This window comes from Oryx dammah, unplaced genomic scaffold (genome assembly GCF_014754425.2).
Source record: "Oryx dammah isolate SB20612 unplaced genomic scaffold, SCBI_Odam_1.1 HiC_scaffold_4, whole genome shotgun sequence".
NCBI lineage: Eukaryota > Metazoa > Chordata > Mammalia > Artiodactyla > Bovidae > Oryx > Oryx dammah.
The window spans coordinates 10,942,557-10,962,738 of record NW_024070188.1 but is presented as its reverse complement, the minus strand read 5'-3'; the positions used below and the strand labels follow the sequence as shown (position 1 = coordinate 10,962,738).

Below are 20,182 nucleotides of genomic sequence, written 5' to 3'. Positions count from 1 at the left end.
GCCAAAGTATTGGAGTTGTAACTTCAACATCAGTCCTTCCAAAGAACACCCAGGACTCCTTTAGGATGGACTGGTCCAAGGGACTCTCAAGAGTCTTCTCCAACACCACAGTTCAAAAGCATCAATTCTTCAGCACTCAGCTTACTTTATGGTCCAACTCTCACATCCATACATGACTACTGGAAAAACCATAGCCTTGACTAGATGGATCTTTGTTGGCAAAATAATGTCTCTGCTTTTCAATATGCTGTCTAGGTCGGTCATAACTTTCCTTCCAAGGAGTAGGCGTCTTTTAATTTCATGGCTGCAGTCAACATCTGCAGTGATTTCAGAGCCCAGAAAAATAAAGTCTGACACTGTTTCCACTGTTTCCCCATCTATTTCCCGTGAAGTGATGGGACCAGATGCCATGATCTTCGTTTTCTGAATGTTGAGCTTTAAGCCAACTTTTTCACTCTCCTCTTTCACTTTCATCAAGAGGCTCTTTAGTTCCTCTTCACTTTCTGCCATAAGGGCGGTGTCATCTGCATATCTGAGGTTATTGACCTTTCTCCCAGAAATCTTGATTGCAGCTTGTGTTTCTTCCAGCCCAGCGTTTCTCATGATATACTCTGCACAGAAGTTAAAAAAGCAGGGTGACAATATACAGCCTTGACGTACTCCTTTTCCTATTTGGAACCAGTCTGTTGTTCCATGTCCAGTTCTAACTATTGCTTCCTGACCTGCATATAGGTTTCTCAAGAGGTAGGTCAGGTGGTCTGGTATTCCCGTCTCTTTCAGAATCTTCCACAGTTTCTTGTGATCCACACAGTCAAAGGCTTTGGCATAGTCAATAAAGCAGAAATCGATGTTTTTCTGGAACTCTCTTGCTTTTTTGATGATCCAGCGGATGTTGGCAATTTGATCTCTGGTTCCTCTGCCTTTTCTAAAACCAGCTTGAACATCTGGAAGTTCACAGTTCCTGTATTGCTGAAGCCTAGCTTGAAGAATTTTAACCATTACTTTACTAGCTGTTTGGGTTAAATTATAGTAATTGGGTTTCCCTGGTAGCTCAGTGGTAAAGAATCCACCTGCAATGCAGGAGACTCAGGTTCGATCCCTGGGTCAGGAAGACCCCCTGGAAAAGGCATTAGGAACCTACTCCAGTAGTCTTGCCTGGAGAATCCCATGGACAGAGGAGCCTGATGGGCTATAGCCCATCGGGTCACAAAAGAGTCAGACGTGATTTAGTGACTAAACAACAATTTTTTAAAGTATTTTTGTGTTATTTAATTAATGTATATGTTTATGGCTGCACTGTGTTTCCATCGTTGTGCACCGGCTCTCTTTAGTTTAGGAGCCCAGGTTTCTCATTGCGGTGGCTTCTCTTGTGCACAGGCTTTAGGTGCATGAGCTTCAGTCATTGCAGCAGGCAGCCTCAGCTGTTGCAGCTTTTGGACTTAGCTGCTCTGTGACATGTGGAGTCTTCCCAGACCAGATCAAGCCTTTACCCCTTGCATTGGTAGGCAGATTTTCAACCACTGGCCCACCCGAAAGTCCTAAATTACAGTAACTTTTTATAAAATGTTCTAACTTACTTCTTTACTCACATATTGTCTATCTCCCACCATGAAAATGTGAGCCCCCTAGTCCTCGTTTTGGCAGCACCTATACTGAATTTCGAACAATACAGAGAAGATTGGTGTGGCCTCTGAGCAAAGTGATATGCAAATTCATGAAGTGTTTCATATTTTTGGAGACATGGGTGGACCTAGAGACTGTCATACAGAGTGAAGTACGGCAGAAAGAGAAAAACAAATATCGTATATTAACATGTATATGTGGAATTTGAAAACATGGTATAGATAACTTTATTTGCAAAGCAGAAATAGAGACACAGACATAGAGAACAAATGTAAGGACACTGAGGGAGTGAGAGTTGAGATGAGTTGGGAGATTGGGACTGACATATGTATACTATTGGTTCAATGTATAAAATAGTTAACTAGTGAGAACCTACTGTATAACACAGGAAACTCTACTCAGTGCTCTGTAGCGACCTAAATGGGAAGGAAATCCCCAAAAGAGGGGGTATATGTGTACGTATGACTGATTGACTTTGCTGTACAGTAGAAACTAATACAACATCATAAAGCAAATATACTCCAATAAAAATTAATTTTATTTATTTTTTAATTTTACTTTATTTTACTTTACAATACTGTATTGGTTTTGCCATACATCAACATGAATCCGCCACGGGTGTATGTACACGTGTTCCCAATCCCGAACCCCCCTCTCCCCTCCCTCCCCATACCATCTCTCTGGGTCATCCCAGTGCACCAGCCCCAAGCATTCTGTATCCTGAAAAGAATCTGAGCCCCTTAAAGGCAGAGATCTATTTGGCTTGTTCACTACTGTATCTTCAGAGACTAGAATAGTGCCTAGAACATGGTGGGCAAGCAATGTTTTGTTGAATGCTTTGGCATTTCCTTAGAGCAAAAATGTATCTCAAGGTAAAATATCTAGGTGAGGGCAGAGTCTATTTGCTTCCTTACAATAAAAGATGCAACCCAAAGAGACAGATAGTAGAAGTTTCATCATTTGCTTTCTGAATAAACTCCTTTCTCAGCATCATAGTCCACCACTACAGATTAAATTTCTGTCTCTCAGAATTTAGTGATAATAGACATCTCAAGTTCATTGAGTCTGACTCTTTGCTTTTCAGAAAAAGCATAAGTCTGGAAAATTGAATATGAAAAATTAAACAATTTCACTTTATTCTTTATGGACTCTTCTTGACTAGGCCTCAGACTTTGCCCCTAAGAGCTGTACTTTTTAGCACAAATGGTTTTATCCATACTTCACTAAAAGACTTGAACAAACACAATTCAAAAGCATCAATTCTTCAGCGCTCAGCTTTCTTTATAGTCCAACTCTCACATCCATACATGACTATGGGACTAATATTATGTTAGTTTCTGCTATATGATAAAGTGAATCAGCTATATATATACATATATCCACTATGGATAAATTTATACAACCATATGGAGATACAATCACTATGGAGAACAGTATGGAAGTTCCTTAATAAACTAAAAATAGAACTACCGTATGACTCAGCAATTCGACTAGTGGGGCTATACCCAGAGAAAAGCAAAATTCAAAAAGACACAGGTACCCCGATATTCATTGCAGCACTATTTACAATAGCCAGGACATGAGAGCAACCTAAATGTCTATCAACATGTGAATGAATAAAGAAAATATGGTACATATATACAGTACAATATTACTCAGCCGTGAAAAGGACATGGATGTACCTAGAGGTCGTCATATAGAGTGAAGTAAGTCAGAAAGAGAAAAACAAATATCATATATTAATGCATATATGTGGACTCTAGAAAAATGGTACAGATGATCATTTTTCAGGGCAAGAATAGAGACACAGACATCCAGCATTTAAAAAGCCTCCTGCCTTTTGTTTTGCCAAGTTTAGTTCAGTTCTACAGTGAAGTCTCTTTCCCTTACTGCAGTAGCTTAAGTAAAACCTGCCTTGCTACTTTTAACCAGAGTCTGGTGAATAATTTCTTTTTAACATCATGAACTGGCCCTTTATTCTGTGTGGCATATCAGACTCTGTATTAGTGTGGATGAATTCTTGCAGATTGTATACTTCATCTCAGCAGCATTTCAGGCTCCTGAAGGTGATGCTATTCCTCAAGAATGGTTATTAACACATTCTTCACTGGGATGGGAGCTGGACTTAGGGGAGAAACTAGTGATGAATCTCCATCTAAAAAAGGGAAAATGATTGAGCTACGCCCTAAAGCAATGCCCAGGCACCTGTCTCCAACTTTCTCTTAAAAGTCTAAACTCAAGTCACTCTGAATGCCTTGCGTTATGTCACTTGGGTCTTGAAGTTTTGAGTAATTGTAGAGACTCTGAGTTTTGCAAAATAGTGGATATGTGGTCCAGGGCTCTGTGCTTGGACACACAGAGTCGAAGCAATAAACTTTCAGATATAAATCGACTAGGTAAGACTACTCAGCAAGAATGAGTTGACTGAGGGACTTCCCTCATTGCCCAGTGGTTAAGATTCTTCCTTCCAATGCAGGAGGCACAGGTTTGATCCCTGATTTGAAATCTAAGAGCCCACATGCTGCAGGGCATGGCAATTTTTTTTAAAAAAGACTGAATTGGCTGAGAGGAGAGCCAAAGATGATACTTCTAGGAAATGTGAATCCTTTCAGAAAAGGTGAAGGAGTGTGTGTTTCCCAACTTTAAACATATAGGAACACACAGAAAATAGAATTTGTATGGAACATTGCATGCTGCAAGTAAGCTGTGAGAGCTTTAGGGGTGTCTATATAGACATGGTAAAATTTTTCATTACTTATGTATTCGTTTTCCTAGAGCTTCTATAACAAAGTACCACAAACTGTGGCTTAAAAGAACAGAAATTTATTGTCTCACAATTCTGGAGGCTGTAAGTCCAAAATCAATGGTGTCAGCAGAGCCATGGTACTTTTGAAATCTATGAAGGAAATCTTTCCTTGTCTCTGGTGGTTTGCCAGCAATCTTTGGCTCTTGGGTTGTTGCTTTTTTTTTTTTTGTACTTAAACTGCATAACTTGGATATCTGATGATATTCTTCCTGTGTATCTCTCTGTTTTCATACGCCCATTGTTTTTTAAGGTACCATGTACTTTGTGTTCTGTGCTGAGTCGTGTCTGCCTCTTTGGAACCACATGGACTATAGCCTGCCAGGCTCTCTGTCCATGGGGTTTTTCAGACAGGAATACTGGAGTGGGTTGCCATTTCCTCATCAGGGTATTTTCCCAAACCGGCGATTGAACCCGCTTCTCCTGTATCTCCGGCATTGCAGATGGATTCTTTACGTACTGAGCCACAGGGGAAGCTTTGTTTTGTAAGGACACCAACCATATTCAATTAGGGCTTCAGCCTGCTCCAGTAAGACCTCATCTTAACTAATTATATCTGCAATGGTTCTTTTTCCAAATGATGTTATATTCTGAGGAACTAGTGGTTATGACTTCAACATATGTTTTTATGGGGAAAACACAATTCAATCCATAATAACTTCTTTTTATAGCACAACTATAATAAAATAAAAGTAGTAGGAATGCTAAATATTGAATTTATAAAATATTTAAGCTGACTTTTTAATATCAAATTTTGTTTGAAATGGATTTCTTTCTAATTATATACGATCTCTTCCATTTCCTTTTTCTTCTTGCAAATCCCTTTGAATGAAGCCACGGGCAGCAGAATATACAGCATGGTTTAGATACGCAACATAGCAGGGCCCAGATAATGAGATAATTTTCCCCACATTTTGGGGAAAAGATGATATGTATCTCTTGATGAGCACTATGTTAAAAATATAAACTCACAACATTCTCCAGGAGCTACAGCCCAAGAGACGCCACTGGCGAGCCATCATCCATTGGAGACAGCCTCTAGGGAGAGGTAGGGAATTTCTCCAAGGCCAGGAGGGGCTACAGCAGCCCACACCTTTGCTGGAAACTTCAGGGAGTGAGGAGCAGCAACGAAGAAACAGAGCAGATGGCGGCAGCGTTTGGCAGGTCTTCAGCATCTCTGTCACAAATATCCAGTAGGATCCAGTTGGCGGCCTTGCCAGTGGGGCCAGAGAGGTGGAAGAGGGACTTCCCTGGTGGTCCAGGGACTCCACACTCCCAATGCAGGGGGCCGGTATTTGATCCCTGGTTGGGAAGCTAGATCCCACATGCTGCAAGTAAGACCTGGTGCAGCAAAATAATTAATTCAAAAAAGAAGAAGGGCAGAGAGATGGAAGGAGGCTTTTCCTTCATGGGGGCACAAAGTTTGCTTGAAGGGAAAGAGGAGGAAGAGATGAGGAATGAGGGAGGGCACAGGTGGTTCTCAGAATCTGCCACCTTGGCGACCTCAGCTGGATCAGAGCCAGGGCATCACGGGCAGGTTAAAACCAGTTTTAATGACAGGTTAAACCTGTCAGCAGGAGGATGCAGAGCCCAACCACTGACAGGTTTTGGATGCTTGGGTTAACATCTGTTGCGAAGCCTTTCTCTGCCAACTTGGCATCTCAGGGAATTTCTGAGCTGGGGTAGGTCTTGGAGGTGTTTTTACTGTTGCTCAAGGTCAGGGCCCTGCTGCTCTTGGAGTCCATGATCTTTCTGTGCCACACAGTTCTGCTGGAGCTGGACACTGTGGGCCCTACGGCTTGTGGCACTTTGGCTTGAGAGTCAAAACTGGTGAAAAGGTAGATGGAGGTGTTGCTGGACTTCCGGTCTCTTAGCTGGTACGTGGTAGGATCCAGGTTCAGAATATCCACTTGCCATTTAGTTTTAAAACAGAAAAGGTGTTTTTGCTCAGGGAATGTGACTCTCATATTCTTGATTGTTATAAACAATAAGAAATGTTGCACTCAAATGTTGTTGTTGGTCAGTCGCCAAGTCACGTCTGACTCTTTATGACCCCATGGACTGCAGCACGCCAGGCCTCCCTGTCCCTCACCATCTCCTGGAGTTTGCCCAAGTTCATGTTCATTGAATTGGTAAGATGGAAGGAGCCTTTCCTTTCACTTGCTGCTGCTGCTGCTGCTAAGTCGCTTCAGTCGGGTCCGACTCTGTGCGACCCCATAGACGGCAGCCCATCAGGCTCCCCTATCCCTGGGATTCTCTAGGCAAGACTACTGGAGTGGGTTGCCATTTCCTTCTCCAATGCATGAAAGTGAAAAGTGAAAGTGAAGTCGCTCAGTCGTGTCCAACTCTTAGCGACCCAAGGACTGCAGCCTACCAGGCTCCTCCATCCATGGGATTTTCCAGGCAAGAGTACTGGAGTGGGGTGCCATTGCCTTCTCCATTCCTTTCACTTAGATAGGTAATCACAAAATTTTTATAACTGCTCAAATGTTTATGAAGGTTAAAATTATACATAAAGAATCTATCAACCCTTCCTTTTTAAAAAATTTGATGACAAATGTAACAGTAAATTGCAGAGGTGAAAATGGATTTTGAATCCAATTGAATTTTATTTTTTAAAATATAAATATAATGTTGATTTACGATGTTTTAGTTTTACATGTAGGGCAAAGCAATTCATTTTTACATATACAAATATCTATTTTTTTCAGATTCTCTTCTCTTTTATGTTGTTATAAAGTATTGAGTATAGTTCCCTGGGCTATAGGTACTTGTTTATTTTATATGTAACAGTACATATATATATTAATCCCAAATTCCTAATTTGTCCCTTCTCCCAGCCTTCCCCTTTGCTAACCATGAATTTATTTTCTATGTCTATGAGTTTGTTTCTGTTTTGTAAATAAGTTCATTTGTATCATTTTTTAGATTCCCCATATAAGTGCTGTCACATGATATTTGTCTTTCTCTGTCTGACTTACTTCACTTAGTCTGAAAAACTCTAGGTCTATCCATGTGGCTGAAAACGGCACTATTTCATTCTATTTCATGGCTGAGTAATATGCCATTGTAAATACATAGCACATCTTCATTCATCTCTTGGTGGATATTTAGGTTTCTCCCATGTCTTGGCTATCACAAGTAAGTGCTATAATGAACATTGGGGTGCGTGTCTCTTTTTGAATGATGACTTTTCTCTGGAGTGGGATTTCCAATCAAATTTTTCTCTTGATGAGCAAGTCTATCTTATTAGGATGGTCATCCTGCAGCTATCTTGGAGACTACGAAAAGTAGAGTTGGCACTAATACACTTCAGAGTGAATTTGGCCCTCTGAATCCTGTTCTCATAGGAAGGAATTCCTTCCTGGCTTCCTCACCACCACCAGCTGTCTCTGGAGCTGTGCACTCACCTCTTTGGGCTGATAAAATTGATGTGCAACTTGGCCTTGGAAGTGAGTTCCATATGCTGCTGAGGAGAGAAGCATACTTTACGACCCACTCTTCTTAGATGGCCCTTAAAGAAATGGCAACCCACTCCAGTATTCTTGCTTGGAAAATCCCATGGACAGAGGAGCCTGGAGGGCTACAGTCCATGAGGTCTGTACGTCACAGACTGGCAACCTATGGCTTGGCATCAAATCACAAAATAAATGTGCTTGTAATGAGAGCCATCAGCCAAGAGGTTCTGTACTTCCAGGCACACTCTGGGTAAAGTAATCAATATCTCTCTGCCTCCTGCCTGTCGGGAAGCTCTGAGGTAGAGATTACATCCTTAAAAGAGCAGCTTGTTAAGCAAGAAAGAAACAAAAAAGTGTAGAGTCCCAGAAACCAAGGAGGATGTGGCCCACAAAGTCAAGTCAAAGAATACTCTTGGAAGATAAAGCCTAAAAGGTTCCCACAAAGAGGCTGTGAGAGACCTTGGAGGGAGTGGTTTCAGTCAGTGGTAGGAACCCAGGCACAAACTACCATCTGTTACAGAGAAGGCAGTGAGAAGTAGGGACAGTAGAGGCAGCCGACATCTCTTCTGTAAGCTCTGCCACTTGGTGTCTCTAAACTTCCTAATTTGCTTTGTTTTGTTTTTGTAGAATATGAAAACCCACCCCACAGGATTGTTGAGAGGATTGAAAGAATTAACACGAAAAGTTTCTGAAAATTATAAAGCATCAGAAATGTATAAATATATATATATAATCAGGTATGTGTGTATGTGTGTGCGTGCACGTGTGTGTGCATGCTCAGTCATGTCTGACTCTTTGCAACACCATGGACTCTAGCCCACCAGCTTCCTCTGTCCGTGAGATTTTCCAGGAAAGAATATTGGAGTGGGTTGCCATTTCCTGCTGCAAAGGTCTTCCCAATCCAGGGATCGAACCCATGTCTCTTGCGTCTCCTGCATTGGAAGGTGGATTCTTTACCACTGCACCACCTGGGACGTCCACCAGGTATCTTTAGTTCTAATGAAAATGTGATTCCTCTATGCCCACCTCCACTCCCACCTCCACCCCCCAAAGCCATCTCTTTTCTTTAAAAAAAAAATATATATATATATTTATTTATGTATTTATTGGCTGGAATGGGTCTTTGTTGCTGCACAGGGTTTCCTCTAGTTGCAGCCAGCAGGGGCTACTGTCTGGTCTGGTACACGGGCTTCTTATTGCAGTGGCTTCTCTTATTGCAGAGCACAGGCTCTAGGACATGTGTGTTTCAGTAGCTGTGCCTCCAGGGTTCTAGAGCACAGGCTCAATAGTTGCGGTGCACAGGCTCCGCAGCTCCACGACATGTGGTATCTTCCTGGATCAGGAATCAAACCCATGTCTCCTGCATTGGCAGGCAGATTCTTTACTACCACAGAAGCCCAGTTGTCTTTTTTCAATTTTTTTTTTCCTCGAAAATGTAGTAGTGAACCAGGAACGAGAGCTGGGTAGAGTCAACATTCGCTGACCCCCTTTGGTGCTCAGGTGGTAAGTGGAAGGAAATGCCCTGAGGTGTCTCAAAGAAAGGAAAAAAAATCCCTTCAAAGATTTTGGGTTTACAAACTATTGGATTTACTCCTCTGAGAGGCAAGTATTTTTGTATTAATAGTGATTCAGCTTTGGCAAAATGCTGAGAAGCAGCCCAGACATGATGATTAATTTCCTGAAATTTGCAGAGAATATAAAATGGAGGAAGGACTGGGAATCTAGATTTGGGCTAGAAGTGGCCTTGACTGAGCCTGCAAATCCTAATGGAAACAGATCACTGGAATGACCCACCAGTGAACCCAATTCCACCTTTCCAAGCCTAGGTGGGGTGTACTTTGATGATCAGCTTGAGGAAGAACATGTTCCAGAAGAAAGTGTTTGTGGATCAAAAAGCTTGGCTTCCTTTCCCATCGGGTTTATATGATCGATCAGTTTGACTGGGTAACAGGTCTGTGTACCACTGAAGTGGTATCAGGCCTGCTGCTGCTGCTGCTAAGTTGCTTTAGTCGTGTCTGACTCTGTGCAACCTCATAGACGGCAGCACACCAGGCTCCCCTGGCCCTGGGATTCTCCAGGCAAGAACACTGGAGTGGGTTGCCATTGCCTTCTCCAATGCACGAAAGTGAAAAGTGAAAGTGAAGTCACTCAGTCGTGTCCGACCCTCAGCAACCCATGGACTGCAGCCTACCAGGCTCCTTCATCTATGGGATTTTCCAGGCAAGAGTACTGGAGTGGGGTGCCATTGCCTAGCTATACATAATTGCAATTTTGAATCCTTCAATCCTGGAACTGTATTTACCTTTGCAACCAAACTTTTCACTTTGCACACATAACTGTCTGATTACCTATGTAGAACATTTAACAGGTGGTTGGCCTTAGGGGAAAAAACCTCAAAAGTATTTTTGGCATAAACTGAGACAGTAGTTTGACTATTTTCACTTTCTGAAAACTTTATTCAAAGCAAAAATTGTACCAGTTAAATAGGCAAGAAAGATTTTATTCAAGGCTATTGCATTAGGGGAGAACTAACTCTGAATGTCAGAACTGACTCTGAACTCAACTTTGCTGGAGAGTAGGTAGGTTTTTTAAGGGTTGGGGAAGCTGGAGAATGTTTGAGGAAGTCATAGGTCATCTGTGGCTTCAACCAAATAAAAAAAAATAAACTCCTACTTTTATGACATAAGGTAGTTTTGCAACTTGGAGGAAGGTGCCCACTGAAGTTCGGCTCCGGCCTCCCAGGGAACTGGGAGATAGAGGTGCCATATCCTTTGAGGATTACATTTTTTAAAAGTTTTATTTATTTTAATTGGAGACTAATGACTTTACAATATTGTGGTGGTTTTTTCCATACATTGACATGGATCAGCCATGGGTGTAAATGTGTCCCCCTCCATCCGTCCCGAACCCCGCTTCCACCTCCCTCCCCATCCCATCCCTCTGGGTTTTCCAATTGCAGCTGCTTTGAGGATTTTAAAGAGATCGCTCCCAGGTCATGGAGAAAGATATTCTTGGGTTGTAAAACTTGCAAGAGGCTTTTAAAGGGCATCTCAAAGGGGCAGAGAAATAATTCACAAGTTTTCTTGGCTTCCCTGGTGGCATAGTCAGTAAAGAATCTGCTTGCAATGCGGGAGACTGCCTGCAATGCAAGAGACCTGAGTTCAATCCCTGGGTCAGGAAGCTCCCCTAGAGGAGGAAATGGCTACCCACTCCAGTATTCTTGCCTGAAGAATTCCATGGACAGAGGAGCCTGGCAGACTACAGCCAATGGGGTCACAAGAGTTGGACATGACTTGATTAAACTATGAACTGAAAGCAATGATCTAAGAAAAAGGTCAGAGGAAGAAGCCTGCTTAAAGTTCAGTCAGGCTGAAGGGAAGTTAAAGCCACCATAGGCACTGGTCACATGATAAGAGAGCATTTGATATTGAAATGAGTTTTCCTTAATCTAATTATTAATGTTTCTATCAAATCCACTTTTGTTTTATCCAATGAAATTGCCATCTCTCCTAATTGTTGCGAATCTACAATTAGCACTTTCCAATAAAACAGTCTACAATGGGGAGTATTGTCTGCATTGTCCAACTCAGTAGACACTAGCCATGTGTGGCTATTGAGTACTTGAAAGGTGGCCAGTGTGACTGTGAACTGAATTTTTAATTTTAATAGATTTAAATTTAAATAATCAGACATGGCTAGTGGCTGCCATATTGGAAAATGTAGCCTCCAAATCTATCTCATCATCATTTTATCGGCAGAAAAAAAAGACTATCAATGTAACATCCATGACTGTATCATTCTTCAAAGGAGAATTATCAGTGGAGTTTAGGTGTACTTATACTCACTTTGCAGGATGTTGCTAAAACTGAGCCAGATACTGTGTGAGTGCAAAATAGGTATCCAACAATGTGAGTTTCCTTTTCAATCTCCTTCAGGGGGTAAGTAATGAATTATGGCAGGGTCTTCACACCATTTGGAACATAACAATAGAGCCTTGGTTGTGTGTTACTGGAGCAGATGTGCTAATGTTCCTCACTGTTACAAGGCACAGTTGCTCTTGCTGTTTTGTGATTTACAGGAAGTTAGTTAATCTTGGAAACAATCACCTTCCTTGTATTGCTTCCAATAAAAATGCCAAATTTTCAAATTAGAAATTGCAAGCATTTGAGTTACTCTCAAGACATTTAATACTAATTATCTCTTATTGCATGATGTTATTGATGTACTCTTTTCTTAGAAGAACTCAAACAAACAAAAGCTGTAAAAAGACTGTATCAGAACATCCATCCTCTGACACTTCCTCTGGGGTAAGAACATGATTTTATATATTTGTAAAAGAACTTACCTCTTTATGGAGAGTTAGTTATATCATTTAGAATGCGGGATACACAGAGGAGGAAAGGAGGAACATGTATAAAGGGGGAAAGAGAATGATTTTGGGAAATCTTGGTGTTCTGCAGTTAGCCTTAGTCTGAAGTGAAGAGGCTCTAGCCCTTGCCATTAGGAATGCATAATATTAAGTTGTGGTCACACAGCTGGTTTCTCCCACATACTATTTTCTTGCCTATGTTAAACCTGGCTTTTTCTCCATTGTTAACTACTATCATGTAAATTTTCACTTGTTTTCCATAGTTCCATCTCAGCTTTCTCTTGGGAACTGTACAATGATCAGTGGCCCCAAGAGGTAAGTTCACTAGGGTATTTATATGAAAAGTAATTATTTTGAATAACCTACTCTTCCTCTTCTGATTCAAGAGTTTGGAGTGTTGTATTCAATGAAAAGTAGAATAGCGGAACCCCAGCTCTTAGATCCCATCACACTGACACTTATGAATAAATGGATTGTAGCAGTTTATTTCATAACTGGTTTGAATATGGAGGTGCCATATAATGCCTTTTTATTCTGAATCTTATGCCAAGTAGATATGACCCAATTTTCATTAGCTAAAAAGTGTCCTTTTAAGCAAAATTTTCTTGCTGCTGCTGCTAAGTCGCTTCAGTCGTGTCCAGCTCTGTGTGACCCCATAGACGGCAGCCCACCAGGCTCCCCAGTCCCTGGGATTCTCCAGGCAAGAACACTGGAGTGGGTTGCCACGTCCTTCTCCAATCCATGCATGCATGCTAAGTCGCTTAATCATGTCCGACTCTGTGCAACCCCATAGACGGCAGCCCACCAGGCTCCTCCAGGAGCCTCTCCTCCAGGGGAGTCCACAGGACTCTCTAGGCAAGAATACTGGAGTGGGTTGCCATTTCCTTCTCCACTAAACAGGCTAATATTATACAAATACAATATAATTTGCTTCACTCAATTTTTATATCAATTAAGAAGCACATTCATTTCACATGAATAGCTGCAGAACTCACTATAGACTTTTAAGAATATTAACTTAAAACTATTTTTCACTAAATAACTGGAAATATCCTTATTTACAAGAAATAAAAAGCTAAACCAAAAAAGATTAGCAAAAAATTGGGAAGTAGGGAAGTGCTTAAGATTTCTGAAAAAATCATTTACAAAGTTAGTCCCTTGTAATCTTTCTAGAAGCCATGATTTATTGTTTTATTTTTATAAAACTAATAACTAATCTCTTTGCAGAATGTCTTTTGTCTACAAATCCAAATGTAACTTCTTTTATGGAAAATTTCTTCATTTCTTTGGCCACACGGCATGTGGGATCTTAATTTCCTGACCAGTGACTGAACCCATGCCCTCACAATGAAACTGCGAAGTCTTATGCACTGTACCACCAGAAAAGTCCCTGATTAATGAAATTTTCATCATTGACCCTTTAAAAACTTCAGTACTTGAAATTTAAAAAAAAAACAAAACATGATTCTGATTATATTCAAGGTATAAGGTAACAGTATTAGTTAATCCTATTAATGCTAATACTGTAATGGGTAGGCTAATTCTTTCCAAGAATGACTCCTGGGACATTGCCAAAGTCTGTTTCCTTTTTCCATTTTCGACTTCTTTTGAGTTTTATGTAAGCTTTGCTTAGACATTCACCCTGAGATCACAATATAATTTTCTTACTTCATTGAAAACTTTCTATCTTACAAAGTTTTGGACTGTTTTTTCACTTGTGAACTACAGTGACTACCATTTGAAACACAAATATATTTCTGTGTTCACTTTCCACACCACCCAGGTAGGATTAAAGGATAATGTCTTGGTAGTTGTGTAAATTCCCCTTCTTGGGTTCCAACTAACACTTTCAGAAGAGGTTTCCTTTCTTCTTTGTGATTTGCAAAATGAAGAAAGCCTGTTGCAGAATTGGTTCCCATCATGAATGGGCTCCTTCCATCATGGAATCACAGACTTACAGTTGGATCTAGTCCAACATTCCACCCAAATTAAAAAAAAAAAAAATTCCATGATTTAGTATAACTTGGCACCCTGATAGATGGTCATCTAGTCTTGGCTTGAAACCCACCCATGATGGGAAATTCATCATAAAAAACCTTGTTCTGTATATGGTATAGTGTAAAGCCCACTGATTTTGGAAACTGACAGACTAGTTTACAACTCCCATTCTAGCAACCTGAGGTGGGGCAAAGTTATTTACCTTCTCTGAGCCTCGTCTTCTTTGCCTATTTCTGGCATGTGCTGGTGGTGATTTAGTCGCTAAATCATGTCCAACTTTTGAGACCCCATGGACTATAGCCTGCCCGTCTCCTCTGTCCATGGACTTTCCCAGGCAAGAATATTGGAGTGGGTTGCCACTTCCTTCTCCAAAGGATCTTCCTGACCCAGGGATTGAACCCGGGTCTCTTGCATTGCAGGCAGATTCTTTACTGAATGAGCCACCAGGGAAGCCCATTTCTGGCATTTAAGTGATCAAAAAAACAGCTAATGACAAACTATATGAGGCTAAAACTGGTTAATGTATACTTAAACTAGTTAAGTATACTGGTGTATACTTCAAATATTTATACCATAATGTGCTACAGTGTATACTTCAAAAACTAAACAAAAGAATTTAGAATTAAAACTTTGAAACTTGGCATAAAACAAATGCTCAGAGGACCAACAATGCTTTTCTGAGCGTAGGAAAGCATTTGCCTTTGAGAAAAATTTAGGATAAAAATTTCTTTTGCTGGGTGTGGGCAGAGAATTTGTCCTTATTCAGAGAGAAATTGTTACATGATATTATTGTTTGATACAATGTGCACATAGAATACATTGACCTTGTGAAGTTTCAGTTTGATTTGAATTTTTATCTAGCCTTTTATTTCCCTAAAGACATGACACTTGAATCTGATTTTTTTTTGGTAATATTTAATATCGCCCTTTTCCTGAAAACTTGCCAGTGAAGCAGACATGATCAGGGAGCATCACCTTAATGACATGGTCCTCTTTTCCCCACGTCCCAGGTCACTTGCTGATCTTGGGGCAAGAGCTGATGGGACATGATGCGTGGAGCTATGCCATTGGCTCAGATAAGGAAAGCGGGAGAGGACTGAGATGAAGAACATTCTTTGGTTGATAAAACATTCTTTGGTTGATAAAACACAGCACTGTGTTTCTAACCAGTTACCCTAGAAAGAATGCATATGGTCTTGATAAAGACATTTCTTATGTCATAACAGATCTCATATTAATGACATTCTTTGATTTTGACTGAAACCTGTGAGAGGAAAAATTATACTCTGCATCTTACTACTTAAAATGGAGGTTAGAGAAAGTCTCAAGGCATGTGCAATCTCTCTATGGTTAGACTGTCTCTCCAAGTGCAGGTCATCAAACATTTCTTGAACAGTATACTACGCCCCAAATGCTGGGAATTCAAAGATTAATGAAATGTATGTCTTGCTCTCGAAGAGGTCATGATCAAGCAAGAAAGAGAGACACTTAAACAGATTCGACTTGAAGGTAAACACAATAAAGTTATGCCCAGTTATCCCTCTGTATGATCACAGAGGGGGACCACTAATTCAGCCCAGAGGGATTCCTAGAAGAAGTGATCCCTCTAAGCCTAGAATATAAACTCAGAGCAACAGGCTCATCTATGCATCTCCAGCATCTAGCCCAAGACCCGGCCCATAGCAAGTGCTACATAAATATTCGCTGGACTGAACTGAGGGTATTTTGCTGATGTCAAAAGTTTTATGAAAGATCAGTAGGGCTGGTGTATGGTGAACTGTATATTCCCATTAAAGCTTGAAATAATTCAGGAATAACCTGCTTATTTTCTCTGCAATGCAATATTGTACACATTACTGTTTACTTTCTTCCACCCACACTCTCAAGAATGTGAAGACGGGACTTGTATTAATATTTCCATTGCCTAGAACTGGCTGGGATTTAGTGATACTGAATAAATATTTGTTGAGTGAATATAGAACTCAACATTAGTTACACTGATGAAACAGATAGTTTAAAAGAAAAAAAAATAAAAGAAAATTCAATAAATTTTAATTACTTTTTGTTGTTGTTGTTTATATGAAGCAAATTCATGAGACTTTATGTGAGAATTCAGTGCCTAAATTGCTGTTGCCTCGGGCAATGGTTCTTGTTCTTTTGGGAAGTTCATGAATGCTATTAACTCCTTCTACAGGAAATGCATATACACACCAAGTTTTGATATCTATAAATATACAGAAATATCTGGTTGAAAGCTCTTGACCTAGTGAGAAGGGGAAGTTTTTAAAAAGAATTGACTGGGCTAGTTTTGTGGTCTTATTTTTTGAAAATGATTTTAATGTCTACTTAACACTGCCCTTTTTCTTAATTTAATTACAATATGAGAGTTATGAATGACATATGTGTCAAACAAGCTATATTCCATGACATTATCTGGCTCAATACTGAAACATATTTTGCAAAAATATATTATTCATTTAATTTTTTTCTCCTTTTGACTCCTTTTAATTTGGGTTAGTCAAAAAGAGTTTTTGATATATCAAATATTCTGATGCATCATTAGTAAGTGAACACCAGGCAATTGTTTTAAAATGTGTATAAGAAATTTCTCCCTTCCCTCATTAAAATTTTTAAAAATACAAAATAGACCACATTTTATTAAAATTAAAACCAGTAACCCTTGGAAATGGTTATCCAAAAGCATTGAGATCTGGAAAATCTCTGGAATTATAAAGAATTTCCCATGTCAGGTGTGGTAGGCAGTCTCCAACATGGCTCTCAAATACTGCTACCTCCTGGTATTCACACATTCTGTACAATCTCCTCTCCTTGATTGTAGATCAAACCTAGAGACTTGCTTCTAAAGAATAGGGCAAAAGTTATGGATGTCACTTCTGAAATTTGGAAGGCCATGCTCTATTCTCTCTCTCTGGTTCTTCTTGCTTGTTCTGAAAGAGCAAGTTGCCATGGTTGCTGTGCCTGTGGGGAGCCCCACGTAGCCAGTAAGGCCAACTAGAAACTGAATCCTGCCAACGTCCACATCAGTGAGCTTGGAGTCTGATCCTCCCTGGTGGAGTTTTGAGACAAAACCTGTCACCTTGAAGCAGTCTTGAGAGAGACCCTGAACTAGGGCATCAAGCTAAACTGCCTCCAGATTCCTCTCCCACAAAGACTGTGAGATAAAAATGTTATTTTAGATCATTGAATTTTGCAGTAACTTGTTACACATTCAGTTCAGTTCAGTTCAGTCGCTCAGTCATGTCCAACTCTTTGCAACCCCATGAATCACAACATGCCAGGCCTCCCTGTCCATCACCATCTCCCGGAGTTCACTCAAACTCACGTCCATCGAGTTGGTGGGTGATGCCATCCAGCCATCTCATCCTCTGTTGTCCCGTTCTCCTCCTGCCCCCAATCACTCCCAGCATCAGAGTCCTTTCCAATGAGTCAACTCTTCGCATGAGGTGGCCAAAGTACTGAAGTTTCAGCTTTAGCATCATACCTTCCAAAGAATATCCAGGGCTGATCTCCTTTAGAATGGACTGGCTGGATCTCCTTGCAGTCCAAGGGACTCTCAAGAGTCTTCTCCAACACCACAGTTCAAAAGCATCAATTCTTCGGCGCTCAGCTTTCTTCACAGTCCAACTCTCACATCCATACGTGACCACTGGAAAAACCATAGCCTTGACTAAACGGACCTTTGTTGGCAAAGTTACAGCAAATACTCAAGAACTACCTTATCTACTGCCAGGAAGACACTAGTGTTGTAATTAAAATGTTAAAATGACCTTTAGGGTAAATGCCAATAAATCAGTAGTATTTCATAATAAGGGTGGCATATTACCTGCAAAACTATCCTTTCTAAAAACTCAGTTGACTCATTTTTAAAAAATTATCTAATTTCACATTTCTTCAACAACATTTTATCCCCCTCTAAGTTTTCATTTGTAGCATTTAACTTGTTTCATTTTAATAAGTTGAATAAGTAGAAATGTTTACAATGTCTTATTAAAACTAATAGATTTTATTTTTTGAAGGATTTTTAAACATTTTATTGAAGTATAGTTGATTTACAGTATTGTATTAGTTTCTGGTATACAGCAAAGTGGTTCAGATTTATATATCCTTTTTCATATTCTTTTCTATTGTGGCTTACAAGATGTTACATATAGTTCCCCGTGCTACATGGTAGGATCTTGCTGTTTATCCATCCTATATATAAGAGTTTGCATCTGCAAATCCCAACGTTCCAATTCATTTCACCCCTGTGCACAACCACATCTGTTCTCTACGTCTGTGACTCTGTTTCATAGATAAGTTCATTTGTGTCATGTTTTACATTCCATGCATAAGTGATATCAAATTGTATTTGTCTTTCTCTGACTTGTTTTGCTTAGTATGATAATCTCTAGTTCTATTCATGTTGCTGCAAATGGCATTATTTTCACCCTTCTTAGATGGCTAAGTAACAGTCCGTCATTTATATGCACCACATCTTCTTTATCTATTCTTCAGTTGATGGACATTTAGGTTGTTTCCATGTCTTGCTATTGTAAATTGTATTGTTGTGAACATAGGGATGCATGTATCTTTTCAAATTACGGTTTTCTCTGATATATACTTTACAGTGGCATTGCTGGATCATGTGGCAATTCTTTTTTTTTTTTTTCAAATTATTTTTTTATTGAAAGATAATTGCTTTACAGAATTTTGTTGTTTCCTGTCAAACCTCAACTGGAATCAACCATAGGTATACATATATCCCCTCCCTGTTGAACCTTCCTCCCCATCCCACCCCTCTAGGTTGATACAGAGACCCTGTTTGAGTTTCCTGAGCCATATAGCAAATTCCCACTGGCTATCTATTTTCATATAGTAATGTAAGTTTCCATGTCACTTTTTCCATACATCTCACCCTCTCCTCCCCTCTCGCCATGTCCATAAGTCTATTCTCTATGTCTGCTTCTCCACTGCTGCCCTGTAACTAATTTTTCAGTACCATTTTTCTAGATTCTGTATATGTGCATTAGAATACAACATTTATCTTTCTCTTTCTGACTTACTTCAATCTGTAAAATAGGTTCTGGGTTCATCCACCTCATCAGAACTGACTCAAATGCATTCCTTTTTATGACTGAGTAATTCCCTTGTGTATATGGACCACAACTTCTTTATCCATTCATCTGTTGATGGGTATCTAGGTTGCTTCCATGTTCTAGCTATTTTAAATAGTGCTGCAGTGAACAATGGATTATGTGTGTTTCTTTAAATTTTGGTTTCCCCAGGGTATATGGCTAGGAGTGGAATTGCTGGGTCATATGGTGGTTTTATTCCTAGTTTTTTAAGGAATCTCCATATCATCTTCCATAGTGGCTGTATCCATTTACATTCCCACCAACAGTGCAAGACCATTCCCTTTTCTTCACACCCCTCTTCAGCACTTATTGTTTGTAGACATTTTGACGATCACCATTCTGACCGGTGTGAGGTGATATCTCATTGTAGCTTTGATTTGCATTCCTCTAACACTGAGCGTCTTTTAATTTCATGGCTGTAGTCACCATCTGCAGTGATTTTGGAGCCCCCCAAAATAAAGTCTGACACTGTTTCCACTGTTTCCCCATCTATTTCCCATGAAGTGATGGGACCAGATGCCATGATCTTCATTTTCTGAATGTTGACCTTTAAGCCAAATTATCACTAACTCGATGGACGTGAGTCTGAGTGAACTCCGGGAGTTGGTGATGGACAGGGAGGCCTGGCATGCTGCGATTCATGGGGTCGCAAAGAGTCAGACACGACTGAGCAACTGAACTGAACTGAACATTGAGCAATGCTGAGCATCTTTTCTTGTGTTTGTTAGCCATCTGTATGTCTTCTTTGGAGAAATGTCTATTTAGGTCTTTTTCCCACTTTTGTATTGGGTTGTTT

General features: G+C 40.1%; 1 non-coding gene across 1 annotated transcript; it reads left to right on the top strand.

The window, feature by feature from the left end:
* The first annotated feature begins 1,628 nt into the window (after positions 1 to 1,628).
* On the top strand, positions 1,629 to 1,734 carry LOC120863141. The gene has a single exon (XR_005720942.1). It is a non-coding gene; the product is annotated as a U6 spliceosomal RNA (small nuclear RNA).
* Positions 1,735 to 20,182: the final 18,448 nt, after the last annotated feature.